Source organism: Sus scrofa, chromosome 1, assembly GCF_054392235.1.
Source record: "Sus scrofa isolate SSC_HxYL_T2T_F1_AM1 chromosome 1, Sscrofa_HxYL_maternal_Yorkshire_Landrace_v2.0, whole genome shotgun sequence".
Taxonomy (NCBI): Eukaryota; Metazoa; Chordata; class Mammalia; order Artiodactyla; family Suidae; genus Sus; species Sus scrofa.
This window is the reverse complement of record NC_139383.1, coordinates 67,121,426-67,148,823: the sequence shown is the minus strand read 5'-3', so window position 1 is coordinate 67,148,823 and position 27,398 is coordinate 67,121,426. Positions and strand designations below refer to the sequence as shown.

The window sequence follows — 27,398 nt, the reverse complement described above, 5'->3', positions numbered from 1 at the left end:
TGCTCGGCACAGATTAGTCCCTCAGGAAGGAGATCAGTCCCAAAGGAAGGATGGGAAGGAGGAAGGAAGAAAGGAAGGAACAGATAAGTCCTTCTCTGCACTTGCCAATTTGCACCTGGAGCATTGGGTTAGGTTTTGAGTGCTACATGTTGAAACAGAAACAAACTAGAATGTATTCTGAAGAGAGGAACCAGAAAAGTAAGGCGAGGCCGAGTTCAAGCATCAGATAGGTAATTAAATGCCTTTTTGTGATTTCTTCCAACCAAGAGATTCTGTTTTAAAAACATATATGAAATACTCTTCTATGCTATTTACATCACTGCTCTTTCATAAATTAAGGCAAAACACTTCCAGATAAGAATAATTTACTGGGCAAAAATTCTGCAATATCTCTACACAATGTATTGATTGTATCCCTTTTCCTGCTTTCTATTCCAGGATTAATATATAATGGGATTATCTAATTTAATAAATCATATGACAAGACTTCTGTAAACATCTATGGTCCAATTCAAGAAGAAATAGTTTATAATAATTGTCAAAACCATTGTTTTATATTAGGTATGATTACTGCCTGATTTCTTCTAATCTTGAATTTTTAGCTTTGTATAATATTGCAAATGTATGTAAAATTTATAGCCATGTAGTCATGAATTAAAGAACACGTAAATATTTACGTATCCTTTACATAATATAATGGTGTGATGGCAAAGTTAATTTAAGTAATAACCAGGTTAGCTGCCAACTATGAATATCACTAGAAGTGGCTAACCAAATTATAAAACCATCTGCTATGGTCATTTATTGGAGATTGTTGAGTTCCTAAAAGTTGCTGATGTTTACTATATATCATAAGCAAAGTTTGGACTTTAACAATTTTTTTTCATTTGTACTTCTCTTATACTTCAGAATTCCATGATGCCAAATATATTCTTTTCACCACTTATAAACCTTTGAACTACATATCAGAGGAATTTTTTTCGGTTTTTGTTTTGGTTTGGTTTGGTTTGGTTTTTGTCCATTTGCTTGTTTGTTTCAACACCAGTACACATAGAGAGTGAAACAAGTGACGGAAGGATATTATCAGAAAGGAAGGATCTATACCCTGAAGCATTTAGCTCACAGCAGAGCATTCAACTGTACCCACTTCAATCCATCACCAAGGGCTCAGTCAGTGACCATGCTAAAGGAGCAGGAACAAGAGATGAGCTCCTATGCAAGTGGAACATGTGGATACAAGGGGCTGGGTGAAATTTTACTTTTTATATTGAAGACTTGTATGTATTTCAAGATACTTTTCATATGTGGTATAAGGGTCTTAATTTCCTTTCTCTGCTTGTGCATAGACAATTCACTAACACTATTTGTTGAAGACATTATTTCTGCCCAATTTCATGCCGTTGACTATTGTCTAAAATCAGTTCATCCTAGGCAGATGAGTTTATTTCTGGGATCTCCAATTCCATTCAACTCTATGTATAAATTCACACTAGTATCAGTGTTCTATCTCCTGTTACAATGAACTAACATTTGACACTGGGAAGAGTGAGCCTTCAACTTGGATTTTCATTGTCAAAGTTGTTTTAGTCTCTTGAAACTCCACATATTGAGGTTCCTTTTCTGCTCCCTTTCATATGGATATGCTTCAATTTGCTTATGAATTCATTTGCTGAAAACATCCTCATTTCTCTAAAATTTAGATATTGTGAGTAGAGCTCATGTGCATAACAAGACTGTCTTTATTTTTGGATAGAGTTTTTCTAAGCAGTTGTGTGAATATGAGAGGCGTGATGAATGGATCTTAAAGTGTGAGACTTGTTTGACTCTAGAAAATACTGCCAAACATACCTCAGAAGGCCACACGAAGCATTCCATCATCAATGAAGGAGAGTTGCTGTTCCCCATCTGGTCACATGGCCCAAAATGTGGACAAGAGAGGTGGCACCCACTCTGCATGGGGAAGAGGCCTGGACAGAAGCATTGCTCACAAGAACAAAACTGAGAAATCACGTAAGATTGGTCCCCAGCTCAGATCTCCAAACAGGTAAAGGCCAAGGATAAGGCAAGAGAAAAAACTGGATTTTGGTTACTGGTGAAATCTTGTGGGATTGTCTTAAAACAAAGTCCAGATTAGCTATGTTAAGGAGCCAGCACCAGAGTTAAGAGCAAAACTGCTTTAAATGTGGGAATTCCCTGGTGGCACATTGGGTTTAAGATCCGGTGTTGTTGCTGCTATGGCTCTGGTTACTGCTGGGCGTAGGTGCAATACCTGGCCTAGGAGCTTCCACAGGCCATGGTGTGGCAAAAACAAAAACAAACAAACAAAAAAACCACCCTGCTTTAAATGAACCTTAAGTAAATAGCAGGAATTCACAGAGTCCTTCAGGTAGTGGGCAAAGAAGAATGTGAAAATGTGAGAGACTAAAAGAAAATGATCACATTGACACTACGAAAATCATGCATGAAACCAAAAGTTAATGACGTTTAAATTTTTTAACTTAGTTATATTGAAGTATCTTATGTAAGTATTCCAAAGAAATGAACTTTAACAATAAAAAAATCATGCAGCTAACTGATGCAGATGCTCTCTTCACAGTTCCTGTGTCAATCCAGCCATTGGCAGCATCCACGCAGAACAAGGAATGAAGATTTGGGGTTGCAAAAAAACATTTCTGAAATTCCATCTCAAGAAATATGTTTTTAGATGTACTTGGCCATCCTATCTGAATAAGTACATTTATAAACATTGTTACCAAGTAGCAAGAGGTGATCCTGTCCAATGTTTGCAGAAATGTTTATGGTTGGCAAATCTAGTGTAAAATTTGCAAAGATACTGGGCTATGAGCATGTTTATACTGGACAAGTGAAAAAGCCCAGCTTATGTACGCAGTAAGCTTCATTAACAACAACAGTCAACAACAGAATAATACAGACCCGCAAAGTTCGCTTCTTATCAAATCTTTTGGGCCAAAATTATTGGGGAAAATATTTCAACTCACACCTCTAGATTTTTGATGGAGGAGGTGTCAAATTATGAAACATCAAATATTTGTTACTGTTACAGCAGGCAGATAGCCAAGAACTTTCCCTTCGGGAACACTACTTGACTAGATTAAAAGAAATTCCATTTGAAAAACTTGCTGGCAACATACTCTATGATTTAAAAAAAAAAAAAATCCACTACTGAGCTTGTGTATGTGTGTGTGTGTTTAACAGCCTTAGAATTTGTAAGCTTGAAGCAGTGATATTCTACCTGCAGTAACTCTTGGAAGTAGCATATGTAATTCAACCCTGAATCTAAATCTCTAATCACTTGGTTTTGACAACTTCTGTTTCGTGTGCCCTGCCAACAACATATTAATTAGATGTGACCCAGTGGTTCCAGGTCATTGCAAGAAAGCAAACAAAGCTCCAGGGATTACATGCTAGAACTCAGCTATCTTCTTGGCGGCTTTGTGAAATAAAGGAAATGGAAACTAGAGTAATTCTCATCAAGACCAGCTACATGAGGAAAAAGAAGGGGCTGGGGACACATGGATTACCAAGATTATATGTCTCTATGAATTGTTTACTTTGACTGCAGATAAACCTACTCAGAGTGGTCTTACCAATGCTTCCTAAGCAATTTGCTGAGTTTCTAAGGAAAACATAAAGGGCTAAATAAACAACTTTAATTTTATGAAACAGTTTTCAAAGAATTTATGAAAATTTCTTTAATTTTATGGAAAGCACACTGCTAAAAAAGAATAGAAGCTAGTGTGGAAAACATTTGTGTACAGCAAGCAAGGAATATAACTCAGATTTTTTTTTTTTTTTTTTATCTTTTTAGGGCTGCCCTGGCAACATAGAGAAGTTCTCAGTGGAATCGGAGCTGCAACTCCCAGCCTATACCACAGCCACAGTGACTCGGGATCCAAGCTGTGTTTGCAACTTACACCACAGCTCACAGCAACGCCAGATCCTTAACCCACTGAAAAAGACCAAGGATTGAACCTGCATCCTCATGGATGCCAGTCAGATTTGTTTCCACTGAGCCACGAAGGGAACTCCAAACTCAGATACTTTGAGGGGAATTATCTTCTCACCTGTCCCAGCCATATCGGCATTTGGTTGAGAGTAGTTATTTCTCCAAGGGATTTATAGCACAATGATACTTATCATGATTATTACTTGAAGGACAATAAGGGCCAAATTAGTATAATAATAAGGGGAAAAATCAGTATTTGTTGAAAACATTGATTTGAATCATTGAGTTAAACTTAATTACAGTTAAAATTTTTGGATATATCAAAATGAAGTTATAGTAACAAGATTTATACAATTATAACACTGATAGAAAAATACAAACATTAAATGGAACATGAATCTCTATAGCATATTTTATGTTTTCATTCTTAGGATTTTAGAGAAAAAGGTATCCTGACCTTTGAAACAATTTCTCTGTCAGAAACACTCACTTTCTTCTATATTCAGTGCTGGGCAGGGATTTGAATGCTTTTGCTCTCCCCAGAATGTGGTATTGACTTTGGAGTAAAACTTAAATGGAACCCAGATGTTTCTGCCCTCAGTATTCCAACGCCTCTTTCCAGGACTGTGGTCTCTGGGTTTGCTTAGACCAACCCTGATTCAGAACTCAGTGCCTTTTGGAGTTCTTGAAGCCATCCCCCCCAAAGCATCACTGAGATAGACAGACTTCATTAAAGACTTTGAGGGGATAGAAAGGTGGTTTGCTTTGCAAACTCAATAGCAATCAACTTAAAAATTACTACGAAATCTCCTAAGCTCTTCTTGGACACCCCCCGCCACACACACACATGCACCTTTTTCTTTTACTAACCATCTGGCTGAGTTTTCTTTTTCATTTCTTTCTAAATTTTTTATGGCCGTATCCATGGTATATGGAAGTTCCCAGGCCAGGGATTGAATCCAAGCTGCCACTGTGGCAACGCCAGATTCTTTAACCCACCGCAGTGGGTAGGGGATTAAACCTGTGCCTCCACAGCCACCCAAGCTGCTGCAGTTCAATTCTTAACCCACTGAACCACAGTGGGAACTCCTGGCTGTATTTCTGCTCTCCTTCTGGATCTTCCCCTGGATACTTCAAATTACTCCCCATTTTCTGTGCAGAGCCATTCAACTGTGCCCATCTTCTGTGCCAAACATGGACTCTCAAACTCAACAAGATGTTCAGCCAAAGGGCCCTCCAGGTAATATGCCTACCTGCTTTGTAAGGCAATTTACTGACCCATTAGGCTCTCACCTCCCATACTAAGAAGTTCATCCAGCCGCTTTTTCCCCCCAAGAATGTACAATGTTCACCCTAAGAGAAATTTTTCAGAATAAAATTTCTCCATTTATTTTAGTAAAAGAGTACCTTTCCCTGATTCAGCAATCCAAGTAGCCTATAACTGCACTGTAAGAAATGGCAAGGAATGTGACAGTCCACCAAAATATCTATCAACTCCCTGGAGAGTTCACTCTTAGAACAAATCCCAGGAAATTCTAATTTCAAAGTATAAATTACCACAAATGTTTTGGTCTATGTAGAAGACCTGATTTTAAGTAGACCGGCTTGGCTGCAGATGACCTTTTCTCACCCATCATCATTTTCCCACTCCACTCTCCAAGGATACATACATATTTTTAGAAGAAGATCTCGGAACATTGTATATTGCATCAGTTCATATCAATGGGACCTAAACCTTTAAAAGGAACAGATTCTTCCAGTGAAGTAACTCATTCAAAGACCTTCTAAGTCGAACTTGCAAATATGGGTATGAAAGATGTAATTGTATGTTTTAGATGTAACTGACAAAACTAAATGAGCATTGAATTATGAACCTTCTTGGACCTTGGTGGAATGATGAGGAGCAGGGGTAAGGGGCGGCGGCGGTGGGGGGGGGTTGTTGGAGTAGGTCCAAATGATGCCTATTGGATTTTCTACTTGTGTGTTGTGACACCATGTTAAAATACTTGAAAAAAAAAAAAAAAAAAAAAAAAGGACTTAGGCTACTCAAATCACAGATTCAGGATTCAGGTCTCACTATAGCTCTGTCTCTAACCATGTAGCTTTGGCAAGTTATGGCATCTTTTCAGTTTCAATGTTCTCATCTATAAAAAAGGGATAACAAATTCTGCCACAGAGCTTTGCTGTCAGCATTCATTACATGAGTGCAGAGTTCCTGCTGTGGCAAAACAGGATCCTCGGTGTTTCTGCAGCACCAGGACGCAGGTTGAGTCCCAGGCCTAGTATGGTGGGTTAAAGGATCCAGCATTGACAGCTGCAGTGCAAATCATAACTTCGGCTCAGATCTGATCACTGGCCTAGGAACTCCATACGCCGCAGGGTAGCCATAAAAGAAAAAAAAAGAAAACAAGCAGAAAAAACAAAAACCATTACATGAGAGGTTTTTTGTTTGTTTTACAGCTGCACCTGTGGCATATGGAAGTTCCCAAGCTACAGGCTGAATCAGAGCTATAGCTGCCAGCCTACACCACAGCCAGATCCAAGCCATGTCTGCAACCTACGCCAGATCCTTAACCCACTAAGGGAGGCCAGGGATTGAATCTGCATCTTCATGGATACTAGTCAGGTTCTTAACCCATTGAGCCACAACGGGAACTCCTACATGAGAGTTTTACATGTGGAAAGACATCTTCGAGACAATGTGATTGGATTTTCATAGATGCCAAAAGTGAGCCTTTTAATCCTTCCTAAAGGATTGTATAATTTGGGGGGGATCTTACTGCCAGCCGCCCAAATTAGACAACACTCAACAACCTTCCATGAAAATTACAGTGATGCCTTATTTCTCTAAAACGTGCCCAGTTAGTTCTAGGGGCACACATGCTGACTTTCATGGACACTGGGTACTTTTGTTCTTGTGGGCTCCATCCTCCATAAAAGCATAATGAAAATTATGTTTTATGAATGTTTTAAAATACAATAAAAATGCTTAACTGACACAAATAAACTCATTTACAAAGCAGAAACAGACTCACAGATTTCCAAAACAAACTTAGGTTTACCAAAGGGGAAACATTGGGGGAGGGATAAACTAGGAGTTTGGGATTAACATATACACACTACTAAATATAAAATAGATAACCAAAACTAGAACACACCTTCACACCATGCACAAAAATAAACTCCAAATGGCTGAAAGACCTACATATAAGACAAGACACCATCAAACTCCTAGAAGAAAACATAGGCAAAACATTCTCTGACATCAACCTTACAAATGTTTTCTCAGGTCAGTCTCCCAAAGCAAAAGAAATAAAAGCAAAAATAAACCAATGGGACCTAATCAAACTGACAAGCTTTTGCACAGCAAAGGAAACCAAAAAGAAAACAAAAAGACAGTTTACAGAATGGGAGAAAATAGTTTCAAATGATGCAACGGATAAGGGCTTAATCTCTAGAATATACAAGCAACTTATACAACTCAACAGCAAAAAAAAACCAACCACCCAACGGAAAAATGGGCCAAAGACCTGAATAGACATTTATCCAAGGAAGATCTACAGATGGCCATCAAGCTCATGAAAAAATGCTCAACATCCCTGATGATTAGAGAAATGCAAATCAAAACTACCACAAGATACCATCTCACACCAGTCAGAATGGCCATGATTAAGAAGTCCACAAATAACAAGTGCTGGAGGGGATGTGGAAAAAGGGGAACCATCCTGTACTGTTGGTGGGAATGTAAACTGGTACAACCACTATGGAGATCAGTATGGAGATACCTTAGAAAACTATACATAGAACTACCATATGACCCAGCAATCCCACTCTTGGGCATATATCTGGACAAAACTTTGCTTAAAAAAGACACATGCACCCACATGTTCACTGCAGCCCTATTCACAATAGCCAAGACATGAAAACAACCGGAAGTCCATTGACAGATGATTGGATTAGGAAGATGTGGTATATATATATATACACACAATGGAATACTATTCAGCTATAAAAAGAACAAAATAGTGCCATGTGCAACACCATGGATGGAACTAGAGACTCTCATACTGAGTGAAGTAAGTCAGAAAGAGAAAGACAAATACCATAAGATGTCACTTATATCTGGTATCTAATATACAGCACAAACAAACCTTTCCACAGAAAAGAAAATCATGGAATTGGAGAAGAGACTTGTGGTTGCCTGGGGGGAGGGGGACAGAGTGGGAGGGATTGGGAGCTTGGGTTAATGGATGCAAGCTATTGCTTTTGGAATGGATTAGCAATGAGATCCTGCTGTGTAGCACTGAGAACTCCGTCTAGTTACTTATGACGGAGCATGATAATGGGAGAAAAAAGAATGTATACATGTATGTGCAACTGGGTCACCATGCTGTACACTGAAAAAAAAATTGTGTTGGGGAAATAACAATAAATAAATAATAACCAACAAGGACCTATCATACAGCCCAGGGAACTCTACTCAATATTTTTTAATAACCTAGGAAACAAATCTGAAAAAGAATGAATATATGTATCAAACTGTGATCAAACTGAATCACTTTGCTGGACACAGAATGACACAACATTGTAGAGCAACTCTACTACAATAAAAAAAGAGCATAGAGAAAATTATGTTTTATGCATGTGCTAGTGTAAAGATAATCAGGATGGATCAATTTTTATATATTCACTATTATTATTTTTAATTTTAATTTTTTTTAGGGCTCCCCTTGCTGCATATGGAGGTTCCCAGACTAGGGGTCGAATTGGAGCTGTAGCTGCCAGCCGACACCACAGCCACAGCAACATAGAATCTGAGCTGTGTCTGCAACCTACACTACAGCTCACAGCAATGCCGGATCCTTAACCCACTGAGTGAGGCCAGGGATCAAAGCTGCATTCTTATAGATCCTAGCTGGGTTCATTACTGCTGAGCCACAGTGGGAACTCCTATAGTCACTATTATAATATTAATTTTTCTTCTGATTTTTTGAAGAAACAAAAACACTTTTGAGGGCCCCTAAAGTATCTTGGGCCCTAGCCTCTGCCTCCTGACCCTAGGAGATAAGGCAGCCCCAGTTAGCTTCTTGCTCCTTTGTGAGGCTCTAGCTTTCCATTTCTGGTACTTTTTCTCAAATACTTACGGGAAATTCTCGTTCCTCTCTCTTCTTTTTCTCTTTGTTCCACACATTAATTTTCTCTAATCTCTCTTTACAGACTCAATCCTCTTACCCTTTTATCATCTTGGTTGCCTTCTTTAGGTGCCTTTGGATTCTAGCCAAGGTACTGATGTTGCTCTTTGGTTAAGTGTAAAATTATATATGATACCCAGGCCACCTGATGTAGGCCATATTGAATAAAATGATTTATTTCCTCTTCAGATATGTGAAACTCTACTTTTTGAACTTCTTGAAATGCATTTGCACCTTTTAATTTTTATTTGTTTTTAGTAACTGTCAGGGCATATTTAATTTCTTCTGAACTCTTATCCTCAGATTTTACTGCTTTCCAAATGTCATTTTTTCATTTGTCCCTTTTTTGACTTCATACACAGAATATTCCCAAATCAATAATAAATCAAGCACTTTAGCTATGGAGATTCAGCATACCATCACCTGTCTCCAAAGTGTAGCCATTAAAAGAAAGGAGCAACCCGAGGGACCCAGATTTTAAGAGGGCTTATGACAGAATGGCACATGAAATATGACACAATTCACCTTTCATTGGTACTTGTGATCACTTAACTTGAAACATTCACTTTGTGTTTGTTTAAAAGTCATTATACTAGTTTTTATTAACTAGTTTATATTTTTATGTTATTTCTAATTTTGAGATTCTAGATGTTTAAAAAGAAAGGACTTCTCTTTTTTTCCTTCACAGTTTTACTAATGAGTGTTGGACCCAAGTTTTAAAAAAATTAATATGATACTGTTCTATTTATACTCTGCTATAGTCTAAGGAAAAGATTTAAGAAGCCTATAGAGATGCTAAGGTATGGTATCATAAAATAATTTTAAAATAAATTAAGAGAAAAATCAAAGATAAGTAAAGCTAAGGAGATAAGTTAGAAAAGGCTAGGTAAGATAATGTAATGCCATGTGTGCATACACTCTGACCAGAAAGTCACAGATTTGACTCCAGGCTAAGTTTTTGAATACTAGGTAGGACAGACAATGGACACCCCATTTTCCCACCAAAAAATGATTTTAAAAAAAGTATTTACCATATATTTACCTAGGATAAGCAGAAATAATGTCAATTCTTATGTGACTGTGACTCCTTTAAAGAGAAGACAAAGTTTACCTCTGCCCCATCCCCCTCTAACTTCCCATCTGCCATGTCTGATTTCTCAGTAACACAAGGAAAATTGTCAATTATCTACAGCCAGAAATTCTCATCTGCTTTTTACAAACTGTCAGGGACGCCAAGTTCTCCACTGCCAAACTGGGGCATACTATTTCACAGCCTACATGTTAGAAATAAAAAAATCTGGAAAACACAGGAAAAAGATAAAGAATATACAAAAGAATGTAAGTTGCACTTTAACCACAAAGAGATAATATCTGTGGACACTTTGTTCCTTTCCAGTCTTATCATTTTAAGAACAAATTCCTAAAAGTAGGATTCTTGCATAAAAAGATACAATTATCTTTAAAATATAATTTGTTAAATTACCCTCCAATCTGTAGTATATGTGGATGGCCATTTCATTATATACTTGCTGGATTTGTGTGCCTCTGTTTCTTTCTATCTTCCTTTATCTTTTCTTTTTTTTCTTTGCTATTTTAGGGCCGCACCCTCAGCATATGAAGGTTCCCAGGCCAAGGGTCCAATCGGAACTACAGCCACCGGCCACAGCCACAGCCACAGCCACACCAGATCTGAGCCGCATCTGTGAGCTACACCACAGCTCATGGCAACACCAGATCCTTAACCCACTGAATGAGGCCAGGGATCAAACCTACATCCTCATGGATGCTAGTCAGGTTTGTTTCTGCTGAACCACAATGGGAACTCCCTGTTGTTCTTTTTTTTTTTTTTTAAGTTTTCTACATTTCTTTCTTTACATGCAGATGTTTAAATTTTTTTTATCAAGTCAAATGACCCATCTTTTTGTGTGTTTTTCTTCCTTTTATATTTAGGAAGTGTTTTATTTCCCTGTGGTTGCTGTGACATATTGCCACAAACTGGAAGGCTTAAAAATAATAAATTTATTCCCTTACAGTTCTAGAGGCTAGTCCAAAACCAAGGGGTCAGTAGGGTTGATTCCTTCTGAAGGCTCTCAGGGTAAATTGAGTCAGTTCCTGTGTTTCTCTCCAAGCTTCCCGCTCATTGCCTGCAACCCATGGCATTCTTTGGCTTGTAGGTACATAACTCTAATCTCTGCCTCCCTCTCCACATGGTCTTCTCCCAGGTATGTCCATGTCTGTGTGTTCAAATTTTCCTCTTCTTATAAAGACATCAGTCATATTGGATGCAGGCTCTATCTTAATCCAATATGATCTCATCAAAATTTGATTATATCTGCAGAGACCCTATTTCCAAGCAAGGTCCCATCCACAGATTCTGGGTGAACATGAATTTTTGCAGAACACTATTCAACTGGGCACAGAAAGTGATATTGTATCCCAAGATCACAAAAATATCACTGCATGTTCAATATATGTATATAGAGACTTACTTTTACATTATTCTTTAATCCTTTGGGGGTCCCACTGTTTCCTAACAATTAGTTATTTACTTAGGCTGGGGTATATTACCTAGAAGTATAAGAGTCTTTCTTTTTTTTTTTTTTTCAAGTGGTAATGCAAAAGTAAAGTACCAAATGAATCATGTACTTAAAAACTTAGCACTTTCACACACAGAGAGAAATAAGAAAAATTTTATTTATTTTTTGTCCTTTTTTTTTTTTTTTTTGTATTTTCTTGGGCTGTACCCGCAGCATGTGGAGGTTCCCAGGCTAGGGGTCTAATCGGAGCTATAGCTGCTGGCCTTCGCCAGAGCCACAGCAACATGTGATCTGAGCCATGTCTGCAACCTACACTACAGCTCATGGCAACACCAGATCCTTAACCCACTGAGAGAGGCCAGGGATCAAACCCACAACCTCATGGTTCCTGGTCGGATTCGTTAACTGCCGAGCCATGCCGGGAACTCCAAGAAAAATTTTAAAGGACAATTGGTTGACTCAGAACTTGACTAAGAGATACCAGGTTTTTAGTTCCATTGCCCATTGCCTAATAACTACTCCTCACTCTTGGAAATCTTAATACATATTAGATAATTTTTACTTCTTCCTCCAAGGATGAGATGATGAGATTTTCTTTTTCTTTTCTTTTTTTTTTCTTTTTCTTTTTTTTTTTTTTTTTTTTTTTTTGTCTTTTTGTCTTTCTAGGTCTGCACCTGTGGCATATGGAGGTTCCCAGGCTAGGAGTCTAATCGGAGCTGTAGCTGCTGGCCTACACCACAGCCACAGTGACACGGGATCCAAGCCACATCTGTGACCTACACCACAGTTCATGGTAATGCCAGATCCTCAACCCACTGAGCAAGGTCCAGGGATTGAACCCGCATCCTCATGGATACTAGTCGGGTTTGTTAACCACTGAGCCATGACAGGAACTCCCAAGGATGAGATTTTCATAGTTTTATGTGGATGAAGTCACATACTGATTAGGAGGTGCTCAGCTAAACAGAAGAGATTTATAGTACAAGAAGCCTTCAGCATTTTTCTGCCATTGATGCTCCAAGTGATGGCTTTCACGTCACGTATTTCCTCAGACCAGCTTTGGGACGCATGGACAGACACCCCACCCAGTGCTTGGCTTTATTCATTGCTACACTGTCCCTCTCCTCATCCTGGAGAAGTGGTACTGGCAGAACTCTGCTTGTTCTCCACATAGTTTCCTGTAAGTCACAGTCAATTCTTTGATTTTACTAGCATACCAGTTATATTTTTCTGGATGTCTGTGTATTTCTACTAAAGACTTCAGGTGGTTATCTAGCCACTAAAAACTATTGTATTGAAGAAATTTCATCCGCTGCAGTATTTTCTGAATTGTATAAGTGCCACTTAATGTAAGATTTAAGCTGTTCTTCAAATTGATATATACATTTAATATTAATCTACCTAAAGTGAAGTTGGAAAAGATGATTTTCAATCAGTTGCTAAATACACACAAGTGAAAATACTCCTTCTGGATCTGTACTTTTGGGTGCTGGAAAGAAACAGAATTTAAAAGGATAATATTCAATTAAGCAAATATTAAAACAATACAATAAAACCATTTTGGGCAGAATGAATCACCTTATCAGTAACTTTATTTTACATAACTACGTTTAGAGTGCAAGTGGTTTAGTAATACTAGGACAGATACTTTTGGGTGTTCATTAATTTATGTATGTATATATACATATATAAACATTATTATCTTTAGACATAAAGTATACAAATGTATGCCAGCTCTCATTTTCAACTATGTTTCTGCAAGGTCTCTGGGAAAGGTGTCCCTAGATATGAATATCATCACAAGATTTTTGGGCTTTTATACATCATTTGTCAAGAACACACAGAAGATCTACTAGGTGCTTTCTTTTGAAACAAGCTTTTTCTGGACTAAAACCATGGATGCTGACAGAGAATTTTGTTTTTTCAAGAGACAATATGTCCCAAATAGGATATTTAATCTAGGGATATTAATAAATTTCTGAAAGGTTCTGACCTATAATCAGGTTGCTGTGAAGGCAGGGTTACCATCATGACCCATCTGGTCTATCCATCCAACAAATAATAGTTGAATATCTACTTAGTGCCAGGCCCAGTTCTAGGCATTAACGAACAAAATAGAAAATGATTCCTTCCCTTGTGGAGTTTGCTGAATAGTAGATCCTCTTTAACTTAAACTGCCAACTTCACAACTTCTTAAGTCCAATGTTCTGAATATTTTAGGAATAGCAGAAACAGACTTGTCATTGAGATCTGCAAAAAATGATAGGGTTTTTTTTTGTTGTCGTCATTTTTTTTTTTTTTTTTCCTTTTTAGGGCAGCACATGGAAGTTCCCAGGCTAGGAGTTGAAACAGAACTACAACTGCTGGCCTGTGCCACGGCCATAGCAATGAGGGTCTGAGCCACATCGGAGACCTACACCATAGTTCACGGCAACGCCGGATCCCCAACTCGCTGAGCGAGGCCAGGGATCCAACCTGCATCCTCAAAGATACTGGTCGGATTCCTGCTGCACCTCACATAACTTCCAAGAATGACGTTTTTGATACACTGGAATAGATATAAGATCCTACTCAATTGACAGAAGAAATAGGGCCCATGTCAACATTGTAATAACAGTGAGAAAACTCCTATAATATAGGGTGTTACTGCTATTGGGGTGAAATGGATGTACATGAATATTTTGTTAGCTCAAAGAAGAAAGTCTTGGCCAGTTGGACCTTCTTTAGCAGCTGGATGAGCATAGTTCATTAATGGGGAAGCTACAAAGCAGCAATAAATAAATACATGGAATGAATTAGCTGGCTCCAGATTTCACTTTCTTGAAATTCTAGACTCTGGGTAAGAACAGCTCCAAACCAAATACTGTATTCACTTGGTCCTTTAATCTTTTTGTCCAACAGTGGAATGCTAAATGACAGGAGAAATCTTCTTCATAAACAATAATGATTTGTGTCTGATGTCAGCTGCAAAGTCATCTAGAAACAATCCCTCGCCATTGCCTTGCTCAGCTGAGCAGCTGCCATTTCGCTGGCCCAGCTTTTACTGTTGCAGAGCTGGGCGTTGCAAACAATGATCCTGCACCTGCCAGAGTGACGGTGGTGCCATCATCCCAGCCAGGAGGCATGGGGCCACGAGACACAGACACAACGCCCTCACTAGCTCAGCTGCTCTCCTCCCTAGAGCTGCTCTCCTGCCAGACCAATGGCCAGTGGGGAGAGAGACCGACCTTCCAGGGAGACACAAAACAAACTGAGATCAGACAGCTTCATTAACTTCCTGTGGGAGAAAAAGTACAATCTGAGTGTCAGAGAGGGGCACGTGAGGGACTCCCTAATCCAAAGGCCTGTTCTCTTTGTATTCTTATATTTTCATCTGTCATCTCCCTTTGTCAGCAGAGTTGAGCTGAGATGTAGCCTGTTTACCATATCCAGGGAAGGGAGAGAAGGGTCTTCAATGATGGTTCATATCTCCTCTGACTTTCTCCTCTCTGGTGATTTTTATTGACATCCAGGTTGTAGCCATCACCCCTCTTGAGAGGACTACCCTAAACCCTAACTTCAAATTAGAATCCTGAATCCTGAATCCTTGGTGCTGGAAGTAACCATTGAAATTATCCTGTCTAATTTTAAAGATGAGAAAACTGAGGCTCTGAGATGTTAAGTGACCTTTCAAGCTTATGCAATGAAGGGGCCGGTAAAACGGAGACTACACCTGGACATCTGATTCCCAATTCAGTGCTCTCTCCACCCCTCCCAGTTGACTCTGCTGTCACTCCTGATAGCTCACCCCCTTATCTGGATTTCTGCAGTCACTCTGTATTCCAGGTTTTTTTTTGGGGGGGGGAGTCTTAATTTTCACAGTCTTTGTAGTAGCTTCCTGGCCTATTTCCCACCTGCATTCCTCAAATCCATCCTAAGACAACCACTGCAGATGCCATCTTAAAATCTTTAGAAGAGCTCTGTTATTTGCAATTATTCTAACACAAAAAGCTTTAATGGTTTCTAACTGCCTCAAATTAAGTCAAAAATGGATCCAGCCCACCCTGCTCACCTGCCTCCAGTTCCCCATTCTTAGAATGCTGCTCACGCTTTTCCATCGACTGTTCCTTCTCTTTGGAGTGATCATTCCCCATCTGCCTGTTAATGCTTCCCCTAGCCTTCAAGGCTTAAATCAGCTGTCATCTTCTCCATGAAGCCACCTTATCCTCCAAATTTGACTGTGACCTCTTCCTTTTGTGTTCTCCCATCACATTTAATTTTCTCTCTCATATAGCATCCATTCCCATAGCGTAGTTACTAGTGTGTGTATTTTGCCCTTTCAAGTAGACTTTAGGTTTTCCCATGTCTGAAATTCTATTCTATATAGTCTTGTACCTGCCCCTCTCCCAACACTGTCTTGAATATGGTGGCTGCTTAATGGAATGTCATACTATTTGAGAAAGATCTGACAACAATAAGTCTTTCAGCTTAGAAAGTTCATTTTGACTTTGTAATCTATTTGTAAAGCAACACAGTATCTTGAAATTAGGAACCAAAGCCCAATAAAATGGAATTAAAAAAAATTTTTTTGGTAAGCAACATCTTTAATTTTTTTTTCCCCTAGGGCCAACATTTCCATTTCCTGTGGCATATGGAAGTTCCAGGCTAGGGATCGAATCAGAGCTACAGCTGCCGGCCTATGCCACAGGTACAGCAATGCCAGATCCAAGCCATGTCTATAACCTATACCACTGCTCACAGCAATGCTGGATCCTTAACCCACTGAGCAAGGCCAGGGATCAAACCCATGTCCTCATGATATTAGTTGGGTTCATATCCACTGAGCCACAACGAGAACTCTTGAAGTTTTTTTAATTGCAGGAAAATACATACAAACATAAAATGTATCATCTTAACCATTTTTAAGTAGATGGCGCAGTAGTATTAAGTATATTCATATTGTTACATAAGTATCATCACCCTCCATCTCCAGAATTCTCTATATTTTGCAAAACTGGAACACTTTACCCATCAAATAATACTCCCCACACCCTTATTCCTTCAGGCCCTGGAAACCACCATTCATGAATTTGATTAAGTACCTCATATAAATGGAATCATACGGTATTTATCTTTTCATGACTGGCTAGTTTCATTTAGCATCATTTCCAAGGTTCATCCATGTTATACCATATATCAGCATTCCTTCTTTTTAAGGCTGAATAATGTTCTTTTGCATGTGGATACCACAATTTTGTTTATTCATTTGTCCATAGATGGATGTTTGGGTTGCTTCTATCTTTTGGCCCTTGTGAAGAATGCTTCTATGAACATTGATTAAAAAAAAAAAAAAAAAAAAGATCTCTTCAAGATTCTGTTTTCAATTGAGTACATACCCAGAAGCAGAATTGCTGGATCATATGGTAACTCAATTTTTATTTTTTTGAGGGAATAGCACACTGTTTTCCAAAGCATTTGCACCATTTTATATTTGAAAGTGAGACTCTTACAAAAATTTTTTTTGAAAGTCTGAGATGTAACAATACCTGCAGTAAAATATCATAGAAACTACAGCTTTAAGGTCCAAGCTGTTTCAGTAAGATGAATCACAGCTGGTATTTGGAAGCTAAGTCAATGTGAAGAATATGACACACAGCCCTGGAGTTCCTGAGCCTGGCTGCACATCAGAATCCTCCCACCAGATAGCCTGAGCTAGAACCTCTAGGAACCTGCAATTATACAGCACTCCTCCCCTGGCTATATGGTCTGGGAATAGGTGGAGGGTCTTCTCATGGACTATGAATCTGTCCAGGCACTTGTTTTGGTGTTTATGGCACTGGGGCTGGGGGAGAGGAACAACCAGTTAGTATTTATTTTAAAAGACTTACTTGTTTAAATAAATTTACATTCATGGCCATACCTTGAGAAAGGACCCCTGCACATGCTCAGTTAACTCCAGAGTGCAGGGGCAGAGGTCCAGGCAGAGGTCCAGGCAGAGGAACTGGAGCCATGAGATGGACTCTGGGGCCAGATCCAACAGAAAAGAAATGGAGGGAAATAAAGGGTGTGCAGGAAATCAGTGGCTGTGGATTTGGTTGGCTCTCCCAGTGGTGGTCAGAGGATATAGAAGAAAGGGTGTAACAGAGGAAGCAAGAGCAGGAAGGTCTCCAAAACCAGGTAGTTGGGAAAGCAAGTGGCCTCAGGGAATTCCATCAGAGGTGAGGCAAAACAGAGGGTAGGGAAGAAAGATCCTAGTCCTGTATGGAATGAGGTATTTGGAAGCTCACAAAATTATGAAGTCAGGCATTATGGAATGACAAAGACATAAACTAAGAACTAGGCTAACATTAAAAGGGACATCCCTCTTTCCACCATTTCTTCATTATGACATCCTTTCATCCATGCAGTGACAATTGTTGTAGACTTCCTTGGCACTTGGCAATATGACTCTGGGTTCAGAATGCTCTCTGGACGCCTCCAATTCCTTTTGTTTAAGTTAAAGAGTGATCCAGAGGCCCCACCACAGAATATTGTTACTAACACATAGAAACTAGTCGATTCTCTAACTTTAAGTAGTGTGCATGTGTTTTCCTAAGAGTCCAAGTCTGTGAATAAAAATCAGGCATTCTTTCAGTAGGCATTTCAATAATATCATCAAAAAGGGCATTTCAGTCTATCAGCATTATTTCGATTTCTAATTTTTCCAGCATTCTCTTGGTTCAGGGAACCATTGCCTAGCGAGCAGACTTTCCCGCCTGATGTGTGTGTGTGTGTGTGTGTGTGTGTGTGTGTGTGTGTGTGTAAATCTCTTTCCCCTGTCCCCCCGCTTTATGGAATTTCATTGCTCATTAAAAGATGGTATAAATTCATTCTTTTTCACAGGAAAAATAACAAAACTAAGATTAGTCTTGTTTCCTACTTTTTAATTTTTAAAGTTTGATTGAAGTATAGTTGATTTACAATGTTGTGATAATCTCTGCTGTCCAAAAAAGTGATTCAGTCATACATGTACACACATCCATTCTCTTTCAGATTCTTTTCCCATATAGATTATCAAAGAATATTTAGTAGAATTCCCTGTGCTCTACAGCAGGTCCCCATTGACCAATCATTCCTTATACCACAGTGCACTTATGCCAGTCCCAAACCCCAGTCCATCCTTCCCCCCCAACCTGTACCCTTGGGTTCCTACTTTTTAGAAGTAATGATATGATTTACTAGAGGAAGAAATTGGAACTGTGAACAAAAATTAAACTTTGGAATTATCTGAAGATTTCCCTCATCCTTGTTATTCCCAGCCCCAGGGAAGAACTCTGTTCACTGCGAAAGGGGAAAAGTTTCATGCAAAACATAGTCCAGTTTCAAATTCTTCCTGCCAATTCTGAACAAGCATAAATTATGCTTATTTCCAGGACATTTAGGTTAGCAATCTTAATTTAAAACATGCTGCCCATAATTTCATCACTTATGTAGTTGTTAATTAAACTCGTAATGTTATGAAAACAAAATTGCGTTTCAATTTAGTTTTGCAAATACATTTTTCACCACCCAAAACAGTTTTATAGCTAAGTATAAATATAAAGCATTCTATGAATAGATAATTATCATTACCTAAATTAAGCGAGTGTTTGAATATTCCTTTGATCTTCTGATGGCACATTATTTCTGACTTTTAACTAATAAGGGACTGACTTATCTGCCCCTTGGTAAGTGACTTACCAACAACTTTAATTGCATCCAGTATTCCTTCTGAAATTGTGGTTTTTTTGTTCTTTTTTGTTCGTTTCTATCTTCATGACATCTCGGTTGTTAAATAGGTGTTTAGGGTTATAACATCTGAGAGTTGCTGTGGAAGACATTCAACACACTGGAAATAGAGAGAGAATCATTTATTCTACTCTAAACTTTGTGACCTTATGCAAACATTTAGTACCAAAATTCAACATAGATGCTTTACAATGGAAAAATTCCATTAAATTGTTCTTTTTTGAAATTTTTTATTGTGATTGATTTATAATGTTCTGTCAATTTCTGCTGCATGCTAAAGTGACCCAGTCATAAATATATATACACTATTTTTCTCACATTATCCTCCATCATGTTCCATCACAAGTGATTAGATATATAGTTCCCTGTGCTATACAGCAGGATCTCATTGCCTGTCCACTCCAAATGCAACAGTTTTCATCTACTAACCCAAGATTCCCAATCCATCCCACCCCTCCACTTCCCCCTGACAAACACGAGTCTGTCCTCCATATCCGTGATCCTTTCTGTTTTGTAGATAGAACATTTGTGCCATATTTTAGACTCCACACATAAGTGATATCTTATGGTGTCTTTCTGACTTCGCATAAGTATTCTGAGTGATATATCTTTCCATGTCTAGTTCATTGTTTTCCAAAGTTGTTGTAACTACCCGTAGCCAATAGGATACTCCATGAAAAAAAAAAAAAGGAAAAAAAAATTCTGAGATCAGAAGACTTTGGAAAATGGCACACAGCATTTTCACTACCGAAGATGTCCAAGGCACATTAGTATTTTATAGATGAAGTAGACTTGTAAAGTAACCTGTATAACTGTATTCAAGTTTCCCCCCCACACACAAAACCTTTTTCCCCTTGATGGACACTGTATTCCAAGAAACACATCTCAAGAAACTGCTCCCCTCCACATCACCACAATGGGCAAAGGATGTTTCCTAGCATCTGTGTCATTACTGTACATAGAGCACAAAAAGAGCTGCTTTTTGACTGGCAAATTACTTGCTAACCTTAATGTAGATTTGCTATTAAATGGCATAGTCTTCCACTCAGAAAGTGGACTTGATGATGCTTAGCAAATAATCCAGGCGGTTAAAATTAGGGTGCTGAGGAAAAGTACAACAGTGAAATGTTCCCTGGGCTTTTAGCACTTTCAATAAGTTATAAATCAAATTTATTTTTTTTCACTTGCTGATTTTATAAAATTTTATTTATTTATTTTCAATATTTATTATTATTATTTTTAATAGTTATTTCCCAATACAATTTTTTTCTACTGTACAGCATGGTGACCCAGTTACACATACATGTACACATTCTATTTTCTCATATTATCATGGTCCATCATAAGTGACTAGACAGTTCCCAGTGCTACATCAACAGTCTAAAGTCTTTTTCCTGGAGGCTGAAAAATCTCATCACTTAACTGATTTTCTGGGGGTTTTTCTTTCTCCTTTATCTGAGTTATAGTTCTCTGTCTTTTCATTTTTATAGGTTTTCGGTGTGGTTATCTTTTTACAGATAATAGAGTTGTAGCCTCTCTTACTTCTGGTGTCTGTCCCCCTTGTGGCTGAAGTCAGTATGGGGGGTTTGTTGTAGGCTTCCTGATGGGAGGAGCTGATGCCTGCCCACTGGTAGGTGGAGTTGATTCTAATCCCTCTGGTGGGTGGGGCTCAGTCTCTGGATGGGATTAGAGGCAGCTGTGTGCCTGAGGGGTCTTTAGGTAGCCTGTATACTGAGGGGTGGGGCTGTGATCCCACCTGGGTTGTTCTTTGCCCTGGGGCTTCTCAGCAGCTGACTGAGGACCAGATTTTCCCAAAATGGCCACCTCCAGAGAAAGGCATGGCTGCTGAATATTCCCAAGAGCTTTGCTTCCAATGTCCTTCCCCCACAACAAGCCATATTCACCCCTGTTTTCCTAGGAGGTCCTCCAAGAACTGCAGTCAGGTTTGATACAGATTCCTAAGGAGACTTTGCTTTGCCCTGGGACCCAGTGCACGTGAAAGTCTGTGTGCACCTTTTAAGAATGGGGTCTCCATTTCCCCCAGTCTCATGGAACTCCTGCACACAAGCCCCACTGGCCTTCAATGCCAGGTGCTCCGGGGGCTCGTTCTCCCAGTGCCAGATCCCCACTTGTGGGAGTTTGATGCTGGGCTCAGAACTCACTCCTGTAGGTGAGTCTCTGTGTACCAGTTAGTTTCCAGTCTGTGGGGCTTCCCACCGGGGAGGTATGGGGTTGCTTATATCGTGTCATCACCCCTCCTACCTCTTGATGTGGCCTCCTCTTTGTCTTCTGGAGTAGGATATCTTTTTTAAGGTTTCTGGTCCATTTGGTTGAAGATTGCTCAGCCTTTAGTTGTGAATTTTGCTGTTTTTAGGAGAGAAGTTGAGCTCCAGTCCTTCTATTCCCTCCATCTTAATCCCATCTCCTGCTAAACCATTCCAAAGGTAATAGTTTGTATCTAATAACCCCAAGCTCCAAACTACCCCACTCCCTCCTCCTCCCCCTTGGCAACCACAAGTCTATTCTCCAAGTCCATGATTTTCTTTTCTGTGGAAAGGTTCGTTTGTGCTGTATATTAGATACCAGATATAAGTGACATCTTATGGTATTTGTCTTTCTCTTTCTGACTTACTTCACTCAGTATGAGAGTCTCTAGTCCTATCCATGGTGCTGCAAATGGCATTATTTTGTTCTTTTTATAGCTGAATAGTATTCCATTGTGTATATATACATACCACATCTTCCTAATCCAATCATCTGTCGATGGACTTCTGGGTTGTTTTCATGTCTTGGCTATTGTGAATAGGGCTGCAGTGAACATGTGGGTGCATGTGTCTTTTTTAAGCAAAGTTTTGTCCGGATATATGCCCAAGAGTGGGACTGCTGGGTCATATGGTAGTTCTATGTATAGTTTTCTAAGGTATCTCCATACTGATCTCCATAGTGGTTGTACCAGCTTACATTCCCACCAACAGTGCAGGATGGTTCCCTTTTCTCCACACTCTCTCCAGCTCTTGTTATTTGTGGACTTCTTAATGATGGCCATTCTGACTGGTGTGAGATGGTATCTTGTGGTAGTTTTGATTTGCATTTCTCTAATCATCAGGGATGTTGAGCATTTTTTCATGAGCTTGATGGCCATCTGTAGATCTTCCTTGGATAAATGTCTATTCAGGTCTTTGGCCCATTTTTCCGTTGGGTGGTTGGTTTTTTTTTGCTGTTGAGTTGTATAAGTTGCTTGTATATTCTAGAGATTAAGCCCTTATCCGTTGCATCATTTGAAACTATTTTCTCCCATTCTGTAAACTGTCTTTTTGTTTTCTTTTTGGTTTCCTTTGCTGTGCAAAAGCTTGTCAGTTTGATTAGGTCCCATTGGTTTATTTTTGTTTTTATTTCTTTTGCTTTGGGAGACTGACCTGAGAAAACATTTGTAAGGTTGATGTCAGAGAATGTTTTGCCTATGTTCTCTTCTAGGAATTTGATGGTGTCTTGTCTTATATTTAGGTCTATCAGCCATTTTGAGTTTATTTGGGTGCATGGTGTGAGGGTGTGTTCTCGTTTCATTGCTTTGCATGCAGTTGTCCAGGTTTCCCAGCAATACTTGCTGAATAGACTGTTGTTGTTTTTTTTCTTTCCCATTTTATGTTCTTGCCTCCTCTGTTGAGATTAATTGACCATAGGTGTCTGGGTTTATTTCCAGGTTCTCTATTCTGTTCTATTGGTCTATATGTCTGTTTTGGTACCAGTACCACACTGTCGTGATGACTGTGGCTTGGTAGTATTGCCTGAAGTCTGGGAAAGTTATGCCTCCTGCTTGGTTTTTGTTCCTCAGAATTGCTTTGGCAATTCTGGGTCTTTTGTGTTTCCATATAAATTTTTGGATTGTTTGTTCCAGTTCTATGGAAAATGTCATGGGTAATTTGATAGGGACTGCACTGAATCTGTAGATTGCTTTGGGTAGTATGGCCATTTTTACAATATTAATTTTTCCAACCTAGGAGCATGGAATATCTTTCCACTTCTTTATATCTTTAATTTCCTTGATTAATGTTTTATAGTTCTTGGCATGTAAGTCCTTTATCTCCTTGGTCAGGTGTATTCCCAGATATTTGATTTTTTGGGGTGCAATTTTAAAAGGTGTTGTATTTCTGTATTCCTTTTCTAATATTTCATTGTTAGTATATGGAAACGTGACTGATTTCTGAATGTTAATCTATTTAATTTATTTTTTTATATAATGATTTTTATTTTTTTCCATTATAGCTGGTTTACAATGTTCTGTCAATTTTCTACTGTTCAGAATGGTGACCCAGTTACACATACATCTTTAAAATTACTATTAGTTTCTTGTTGAAAAGACAAGTGTTCATAGGGACTTGAAGATTAATATTTCTTCCTTCAATGAGATGGAAACATTGAAGAACATCTCTTTCTTCCTAAAAATCATCATTCATGTCAGAAATGTTTCAATACATACTTAGAACTTAAAAAAACAAATGATAGTTGTTTCTTGCTCTGTTTTGACATTCCTTAAACTGTTATTATATTTCAACAAAAATTTACTGTTTTCCTCTTACACGAGTGAGTTATTTTACATGGGACTGACATGTTCGGGAGCCTGTGGGATCTCAGAGGAAACAGGCATGGGACAGGCATCAGCATCTATGTGTTCTTGTCCCATTTTTGCTCTCATGAGTAAACAAATCCACTGACTCTATCACCACGATTTCAGATTGTGGGAGATGACACAAGGAGAAGCAGATGGACTTAAAAATACCTGACCTTAAATAGGGGGTTTGGGAAATAGATTAATGCCAAATGTAAGATCTAGAAGGAGTTCAGGGAGTTCCCTGTTGGCTCAGTGGGTTAAGGATGAGACACTTGTCACTGCTGTGGTTCTGGTTAATGCTGTGTTGAAGGTTCAATTCCTGGCCTAGGAACTTTTGCACGCTGTAGGCACAGCCAAAAAAACCAAACAAACGAAACTGTCCAAGTCAGGAACTTTCAATGCTGGTTGTAGAACAGAATCACCTGGGCAGCTTGGAAGCAAACAAACCATTAAACAAACAAACAATGTTTAAAGGCCCCGAATACAAAGGTTTATGCTTTTTTTTTTTCTTTTCTTTCCAGGGCCACACCTGCAGCACATGAAGTTTCCAGGCTAGGAGTCAAATAGGAGCTGTATCTGCTGGCCTACGTCACATCCACAGCAAGGCTGGATCTAAGTCATGTCTGCGACCTACACCATAGCTCACAACAATACCAGATCCTTAACCCATTGAGTGAAGCCAGGAATCAAATCCACATCTTCATGGATTCTAGTTGGATTCATTACTGCTGAGCCACAACAGGAACTCCCCAAACACAAAGATTTAGAGTCAATCAATCTTGGGTGGAGTCTAATGTCTGGGATATAATATTTTTCAAAAATCTCCAGTGGGGAGGAAGATCTCACATGCAGATAGGGTTAAGAAGGGTTAGGATTAAGAACGATTTTCTCAAACTTTTTCATTTTATGAGTGAGGACTCTCCTGAGCAGTTAAATGATTTAGTTGTTTACTGCTGCAAAATGACTTAGATCATTCAAATCAGGACACGGATCTTCTGATTCTTAATCAGAGCCCTTTCACCCATGGACTGCCTTTCCAGGCCACTACCCTTAGCTGTGTGACCTGGGCAGGTCATATAACCTCCCTGTTACCTTGTCAATCATACTTGAAAGGCTTATTTTAGGATCAAACAATCAATGGAAAACATGCCTGTGCAAGTTTAGATGGCATTGCTAATTCATTGTAAATGACTCAAACTACTTTATTCATTTGGCACTAATTAGTGGCATGTTTCCCATAAGCTTTCACTTGCAAAAGTACCTTTCTCAATTGTTATTTTATATCGAAGACTACCTCTTGGCATGTTATTCACTCCCAGATTCAGTATCTTTTCTGAATCTACTAAGTGATTTTTCCATCTCTGTCCCAACATCCAAAGAAAACAAAAAAAGGAATCCTTAAAGAAGTGTGCAGTTCTGTGTCCTGGGTCACGACAGTGCTTTGAGACACTATAAAATAAGAAGCAAAAGCAAATGAAGGAGTTACATCATGACTCAATGGAAACTAATCTGACTAGCATCTGTGAGGATGCAGGTTCGATTCCCTGGCCTCGCTCAGTGGGTTAAGGATACAGCATTGTTGTAAGCTGTGGTGTAGATCACAGACTCGGCTTGGATCCTGCATTGCTGTGGCTGTGGTGCAGGCAGGTGGCTACAGCTCCGATTCGACCCCTAGCCTGAGTGTGGACGTCAAAAGACAAAAGAAAAAAAAAAGCAAATGAAGAGGAAGTACTTTCTCCATATTTTCCCACGGGGACACAGCTGGCAGACTTGTCCCTTTGCAATGGCCCACTTGCCCCCTTCCCCTGCTGCATCCCTGACTCTCTGACCCCCAATTGAAGCAGCAGGCTCTCCCCGCACCACCTGCTGCTAGCTACTCCTCTGTTGGTCAGAGCCTCTATCATCATGCAACTGCTTCAAACTGAGAAGGAGGCTGTAGAAGAGGATGAAGGAAGGCTACCCTCGGATTTGATGGGAGGCCTCAGAGCAGTCCAGCTGGGTTGCCTCCATGCTGGAACTCTAGGTGGTTCTTGGAGTGCTCTTTAAAATCTTGGCATGCTCTTTCAATGGCTAAAGGCCAGTGGGGATGGATGGGTTCTTCAGCAGGTGGCTACTACTTTAAGCTCCCACTTAATACCCTGTAAAAATGCAGAAAGTACTACTGACAAATGCCTAACTGACCCCTGGGTACACCGATTCAGAGATAGCCATTATTTCTAGGCCATCAGGATTAAACTTGATGCTCCACTGGGAACTACGGGGCAGCCCGCCTGGTCCTCATTACTAGGAACAATCGAAAGTTGGACATACGTCAGAGGGCTTCTGTGGACCTTGCTTTTCACCTACCATAAAGTGATGGTAGTTGGTAGGAAAATCATTTCATGGAAGGTTCCCTAGATCATACTGCTCCAAACAACTAACATCAGCCTCTCTAAATCAATCATGCCATGATTTCAGCCTCATGACTGGAATTGGTGTTCAGGCTAAAGAAGTCCGTAAATACCAGAAAGTAAGTTTTATTGCAAAACAGACTGTTGTTCCAGTAAAGATGCTGCATGTGAACAGGAACGTGCTGGTTACAGACATCCATCAGCTCCCATCCTAAGTAGCATATATCACAAAACAAAGGCAGAGGGTACCCCCAGTGACAAAGACAAATGCTCTTGGCAAAGCATCACAAATCAACATCAAACCTAAATGTTTACAAGGGGCATGCTGTGACGGGGTGGGATGAAATCAGACAGACCGGATGTTAAAAGTCTTCTCCAGGAAAACCACAAACACAAAAACACATAGGCTCCATTTTAATTCAAATGCCTGTTCAAAAGCCTTCATCTACATCTCTGTGCCTTGGGTAGAGCAGGTGCCCAGTGATGTGAGCCAAACAAATCCTATAGATTTGACAGGAAAGTGCATGTGTCAAAGAGTGTTCTATCAGCCTTGATGCACAGAGTAGCTGCCTCCAAACTACAGGGGAGTTAAGAACTGACACCAGCAGTGGGAAGAGGGTGATTGTTTTGTTCTGGGAAATGAAATCAAGTTTGCCAAGCTTTTGTCCAATGTATGTCTACACACACACAGACACACAGACACACACACACACAATCCCTTGCTGAGCTGAAAGCTTGATCTTTTCAACATTTATTACCTTTTTTTTTTTCTCAGATAGGGGAACCTATCTGAGAACCTGACAACATTTTTGAACCTGACAATCTGTTAAGTGTTTTACCCTCCAGCTATAAGCCTCTTTGGGAGGTTAACCAAATCTCTTTTCTAGCATAATAAGTGTTTGATAGATAATTGCATATTCATGTAAGATGTATGTTTTATGCAATGGCCTTGCCAAT

General features: G+C 39.4%; 1 protein-coding gene across 1 annotated transcript in view; it reads right to left on the bottom strand.

Moving 5' to 3' along the window:
* Positions 1–12,319: 12,319 nt before the first annotated feature.
* The window catches only part of LOC100515111 (uncharacterized), a 441,565-nt gene continuing 426,486 nt past the window's right edge, over positions 12,320–27,398 (bottom strand). The window contains exons 10-11 of the mRNA XM_085013067.1: positions 19,395–19,542; positions 12,320–13,946 (exon numbers count right to left, since the gene is read on the bottom strand). The gene's annotated coding sequence lies outside the window, so the exon portion shown is untranslated. The remainder of the gene's footprint in view (positions 13,947–19,394; positions 19,543–27,398) is intronic.